We start from the raw sequence: 6878 nt of genomic DNA, 5'->3' as shown, positions 1-6878 counted from the left end.
CGTAATAATATTGCTGTTGAAGGGATTTCTAGTGATTATGACACTGAAAAGACCTCTCTGATGACACTGTGATCTGATTTATTATCCCCTTCTTTCACGAATGGAGTGTGTGTTTATCGCGAGTTACACGACATTTTATTATCGTATGCATCCGTAATATTTTCTAATTTCCGTCCAAACTGCTGAGACCAGTGTTCTGTTCGATCCTTTTTCTTACATTTTCCCGCTAAAATACATATAAAACGAATTACCGGCCCCCACTGTTAGAGGAAGATGACTTACGGGTCTTGATAAACGAAGTGTTGGAATTTAGTGGGGAGAATTTTGATATTAGTGAAGTAAGTTCTGCCGAAGGGGAATTCGTAAGTGACAGGAAATTACCTGGATTACGTACTGCAGGCTCGAATATACAGGGTTTGGGCGTAGTTGATGCAAATGTTCAGCAGACGCAAAGGAGACAACACGTGTTCGATTCCAGTTCAAGTAACGATCATGACAGTGACAGTTGTGACGATAATACTAATTACCATACAACCATTGCAAGTTCTTTATCAACTTATACTGAAAATAGACTGTCGTATTCTATGAACAGGACAGGCTGAGGACTTGGGTTCGAATATCAGATTGACGTTTATATAAGACACTTTCTGACACCTTAATTTCTTAGTCTAATTTATTTAAAGAAACTATCAAATATACCCTTCCAATAATATTACATCACACTTGTAATTATTCTCTTCTCGATATTACTTTTAAATAACCAGTTTATCAGTCTCTGACTTCCTTGGAAAATACACACACTTCTATGATTCACTTTACAACATTTATAAATTCCCTTCAGTCTTTAAAGTTTCTTAACTAGTTGATACTTTTCTCGGGTTTTGAAGCTTCTTTCTTCTTGCTTCTCTCGTGAATCCTCGTTGTGGTGTTCCTCTGAATCTTCCCGGACGGTATCAGGACTCGAACACAGAACTCTAAGGTGAATACTAACTGAAGCTACAGTCTCCTTCGAACACTCAGTGAGTTCTCTATGCACTGTCTCTGTACTTTACCCTGTGGAACACTGCTAACCAGTTCTACTGCTTGACAGTCTTAATTGCTGCCTAATTTGAGTAACTTCTTATACTGACGGCATGCCCAACTACTGCCTAATCTGACTAACCTCATATACTGCTATCTTCACTGACTTTATTCTACAGAGTCTCTTCTCTGGCAAGTAATCTATTGTCCGTCCCTTCCCAAGAGAACGTTCCTTTCCAATGTTAATAGAATAACTCCCTGAATGACACCAGAATTACTACTGACAGAATGACGCAGAATGACCGAATGACCAAGAATCACCGAATGACCTACAGGCTGCTTTGTCACTCCCCTTTATCATTTCTCTGAGCTTCTGGAACATGTCATCCCCTACTACTATGTTCCCTCACATCCCTGATCTGTTAGTTTCCTATTGGTTACTTCAAGTGTGGTCCCACCCGCCTCATGGATGTACATGTGACTGGTGACCTTCCAGAGATTCTTTCTAGAAATAATCATTGCACCACAGCATTCGTTCTTATTTTTACAGGGCACCTTGCTACGTGACCAACAACAGGTTTGCTTTTCCTGGTCCACCCTCTAAAGGCTTCTAACTATGACCTCGTAGTCTGTTTACTTGTTTCTCTGACCAATATTCTGATTGCACAAGTTTGCCTCATTGTCAGCTCACTGAAATGTTCCAAGTTGAGACTAGCTTTAAGAAATGCTTTTAATCATAATTTCAATTCTGCACTTATTCACTGCACTGATATTCTATTACACTTACTCATTCACTTCCACTGTTTCTTGCTGTATCTTCCTTTTATATATTACACTTAAATTACTCATGAGTATTAGGGATTTCTGACTGGGAGGTCACGGATCGAATCCCGTTCGATGCGCTCGGCCCATAATTTCCCACGGAAGGACGTGTTGCGAATCGGTGCTCGCGACAAGACAAAGCAATTCCCGGTTTGATCCAAATTGCCATCGTGATGTAAAGAGAGTATTTTTTATGGAAAACAAAACTGAGCGAAATATTTTAATCACTTTTTTATGACGAGATATTCCAGAACATAGCTGAACAGACAAAAGATGCCGAGCAGGAAATCGCACATAAAACCCAGTTTTGTAAGACGAAAAGAAAGGAATCGAGATCAAGACTGTTTCCGAACAAATAAGGACGACATAAAGCTTCATATGGACATACTGTTGCCGCAGGGGATTGTATAGAAAGCTAAATTAGGACACTATGTCTCGCAATCGCTTGTTCACTTCGCCTATTTTATATGAGCTGATGAAACAGAAGAGATTTTTCTCGCCAGATTGAGTGGCCTGGCCAGCCTCCCAACTCCAATTTGGCAGGTTCGATTCTGGCTCAGAACGGTGGTATTTGAAGGTGTTCAAATACGTCGGTTTCTTGTAAGCAGATTTACTGGCATGCAAAAGAACTCCTGCGGGACTAAAGTCCGGCACCTCAGTGTCTCCGACAACCGTAAACGTAGTTAGTGGGACTTGGAGCCAATAAAATTATTATATTTTCCTCCACAGCTTTAAGCATATCTCTGACAATGATGTGAATAATGCACAACTTCCTCCAAAAATATACGAAATAAATCCAGTATTTGACCACCTGTTAGTAAAATTTTCGGAAGCTTATAACCGTGATGGTATAATGTCAATTGATGAGAAACCTTTGCTATGGAAAGGGTGGCTAGGGTGGAAAGTTTACATAACAAGAAAACGATCGCGTTTCGGAATGGAATTATATAAATTATGCGAAGGCGAGACAGGTTATATAACATGACCTCCTTCCGTGTGTATCATGATGAACAGCTGTAAAAGACATAACACTGTGAATACTGTAAATATTACCTGTATTGTAGTGTAATGTAGTCCGTTTATGTCACTTGGTAATTGTAAGGAGGTTATATAAACTTGATCCCTCGAAAGCGCTAGCCAACATAACAGAAAATTTCCTGAGTATTATAATTTATTCCATTGCACATCTTTTAAGTATATGTAAATTTGTAAATCTACGATTTACATATACAGAAACATTTATTTCCAGACAGAGATTGATAGTAAACTGCCTAAAATATTCAGGTGAAAGTCACTGCATAAACAAATACCAGAGCTTTGCTGTCAGGAAGAAGCAATCTCGATATCACAGTGTTAAAGCACTTAGTACGTTTTTGCACAAAGTATTGAAGAATTAAAATAATAGAATTTGTCAAGAATTAAATATATTATATTCAAGTAAATATTTCTCTTTGGCCCTTCCATAGTTCATTTTAGTCTAAGACTGTTTTTAATCAAGTAAATAAATATTTTCTTCAATCAGGGAAATCGCTCCCCACCTGAGAGTGAGCTGGTGTGAACCGAGCTCCCCGCTTAAGGGGTTAAGACTCCGTATGATAAATCAGATGCCTTTGTGGGAGATGTGTATAAAGTGTTTTAATATATGATTCGATCTTCCGTGTGCTAAGTAGTTCTGGAAGGGGACGCCCTTTCGATGTATTTTCAATTATATGAAGGTTATGACGCAGTAAACGCTAATCTGATAAGAAACAGAAAAGGACACTCAAAGCTCAAACCGAATTTATGAATTAATGTTATTGAATATGTAAATATCCTGACATTTCTGTGTGAAGCATGTTTCCTTAGCTAATTAAAGGTGTTTGTGCAAAAATGAATGATTTTCCCCTCGTTAATGGTATATAAGTATTCCTCTGATGCACGAGACTCTTTCCCCCTACTTAGAATTAAATAGTTTAAGCCCCTTTCCGGACATACCACGTACTCAAGCTCTTGAGCAAGCCGAGGAAAGACTCAAGTAGGGGCGATGGACTTCGACTCCAGGGACTGGTAAACGGTCTCGTCAAATAAATCCTTACAGCCACTTCGTAAGCCAGTCAAAATAAATTGTTATGCACTGGAACCCGGGACAGGTGCGCTACAGGTACCAAAAAAAAGAAAAACAACCTTCGGTTACTGCCAAGATTTAGTGGCTTATGTTGTAAAGTTAGGAATTTTTACTAGTTTCACCTGAGAAAGGTGAACTCTAAATATCCTCTCCGTGGCTGGGTTGCTGACCAATAGAGTGACAGGGGTTAAGAAATAAAAAAATAATACACGGCGCATGAAATCTTGGGGCAAGCTTGCCCGCAGGTACGAAATTTTTAACCATTACTTGATCTCCAACTTTTAAATTGGTGGGCCCCCGTCAACGACCATATCTTTCTCTAACATTTCATGAGAAGCTTTAAGGTAACTCATTGCCTTCTTCCAGAGATATCTAATAATATCGGGATCTATTGCCTCTGGCAATATTTCATTAAGTGACCAATGATTAGAGAGCGGCGTGTTGGGAACAAACTTGAACACGATAGATGCCGGAGTAAACTTGTGAGATTCATGAACATCCGAATTTAAGTCAAAAGATAAGCAATCCAAGGAAGTATCCCACCTGGAATGATCTTCATTATGAAAAGCGATCAACGCCGATCGAAGATTACGACTGACCCGCTCCTCCAGAGATGGTTGAGGGTAATATGTAGAAGCTATTTATCACAAAAAAAATTGGAACAACTAGTACAAGAAGTTGGGACGTTGATCAAAAGACGTCACTACTGAAATGGACAGGTCGAAACAGAATTTCCGGAATAAGTTAGATGTGAAAGCCTTAGCATTATCAGAAACAATACATTGACAGGGGGCAAAAGAAGCAAAGATACTATTAAGACAAGAAATAGCTGACTGAAGGGTTGCCAGCTTAGTCGGAAACAACCATGAAAAGCTAGTGAAGCCATCTACACATACATGAATGAATATATTACCGTTCTCCTTTGATTGGGGGAAAGGTCCTACGTAGTCTATACATAGACGCCACATGGGGCGAGATGCTTGATTCGATGACAATAGCCCTAGCTTAGTAGACAAGGTGGGCTTACTAAGTAAGCAAAATTTACAAGTTTTAACCATTTATCTAATTTCACCGTCCATACTTTTTAAAATAAACATCTCTCTGATCTTTTCCCGAATTTTAAATATGCCTAAATGGCCTCCTAATGGGGCATCGTGATAGTATTTGAATATACTGGGTACAAGCAGAGCTGTAACCACTACTTTCATCTTCTGATCGTGTCTCGAAGGGCGACATAAGACGCTGTTCATCAATACATAAGGGGAAATATGTTCCCCAGAAGAGAATGGGAGCCATCACGTTGATATTTCTAAATATCCCGAAATGACATAGGGGTATCAGTCAGAATATCATCATACACAAAGGGGCGTGGGAAGAGAAGAACTATCCTCCTCTTCACTGGTCTCAATGCGGCTTAGTCCATCAGCAACTACATTTTTTGATCCTCTAATGTGGCTTACATCAAATTGAAATGCATAGATCCTGACAGCCCAACGGGCAATACGTCCAGTACGACGAGGCCTAGCTTATACCCAATTTAAGGCTTGGTTATCCGTCTCTAATTCAAATTTGACATGTTCGAGATAAAGGCAAACAATACTGCCATTCTCTCAAGTTCATAGATAGAATATTTGGCTTCTTGAGCAAATAAGGTCCTATTTGTTGGGCCGCCTTCCGAGTTCGGTTTCCTGAAGGACAGTGGCAACAGCATCCGTTTGGACTATGAATTTCTTAGAGAAATCTGGCATAGCTAATATAGGGGCGTTAAAAAGAGCTAATTTCAGGTCTTCAAAAGCGGCTTGCTGCGACAGCACCCATTGGAATTTGACGCCTTTCCTACGCACTATGTTCAGAGGCGACGCCCTGTCAGCGAAGTTGGGAATAAATTTCCTGAAGAAATTCACCACGCCTATGAACCTGGCAATGCCTTTGATGTCCTTAGGAGGCTTGAAGTAACGAACAGCCTGAGTTCTGGAATGGTCTATGGAAACACAATCGGGCGACAAAATGTGCCCGAAGAACGACATAGAAGGCTTAGCAAAAGTTACCTTAGATAGTTTAACAGTCAACCCAGCCTTCCGAAGGCGATTGAGGACTTCCTTCAGATGATCTAAATGTTCTTCAGTGGTCTCAGGAAACACGACATCATCGAGGTAGTGATAAAAATATTCGAATTTGTTATCAGAGAAGATCCTACCTAGCAGTCTGGTAAGGACAGCTGCTCCCGTGAGGAGCCCAAAACGCACGCGGTTGTAATCATACAAGTTCCAGTCCGTGCCAAAAGCCGTTAGATATTTCGATTCTTCTGCTAGAGATATCTGGTTAATATGCCTGATTATGATCAAGGATGGTAAAGAACTTGGCCTTTCGAAACCATGAAAAACAAGAGTGAAGATCAGGAAGGGACGCAGATTGTAACACCACCTTATGGTTTAAAACCCTGTAATCAATGACAGGCCTAAAACCGCCTTGGGGGTTCGACACAAGAAAAATAGGCGATGAATTCGCCGGCTTTGAAGGTCGAAACATCTGATCAATAATTTCCTTAAGAGCCTCAGGTAGATGCCTAAGATCTAACAATATCTCACTCTGGTTAGGCAAAGCAGAAGAACATGACACACAATCACTTTTCAAAAGGGGAATATTACAGTTACTAGCAAACCTGAAGTCGCAAGACTTACTCTGAATGTCGAGTTCAAGACCAGTATTAGACATGAAATCGGCCCCCAATATTACAGGACAAGACAACTGTTTAGCAACAAACAACTTCACTCTCCAAGTAACCTTTGAAATGCGAACTTTAGCCAAAATGAAAACTAAAATTTCTAATGGAGTGGAAGTAGCCGAAACACATTTAACAGAAGAGGAACAAGAGTCTGGAAATTTACAAGAAGTTTAAAATTTAGAATACCACTCCTCAGAAATAATGGAA

Source organism: Anabrus simplex, chromosome 3 (assembly GCF_040414725.1).
Source record: "Anabrus simplex isolate iqAnaSimp1 chromosome 3, ASM4041472v1, whole genome shotgun sequence".
NCBI classification, from domain to species: domain Eukaryota; kingdom Metazoa; phylum Arthropoda; class Insecta; order Orthoptera; family Tettigoniidae; genus Anabrus; species Anabrus simplex.
Note: the sequence above shows the minus strand (reverse complement) of the source record.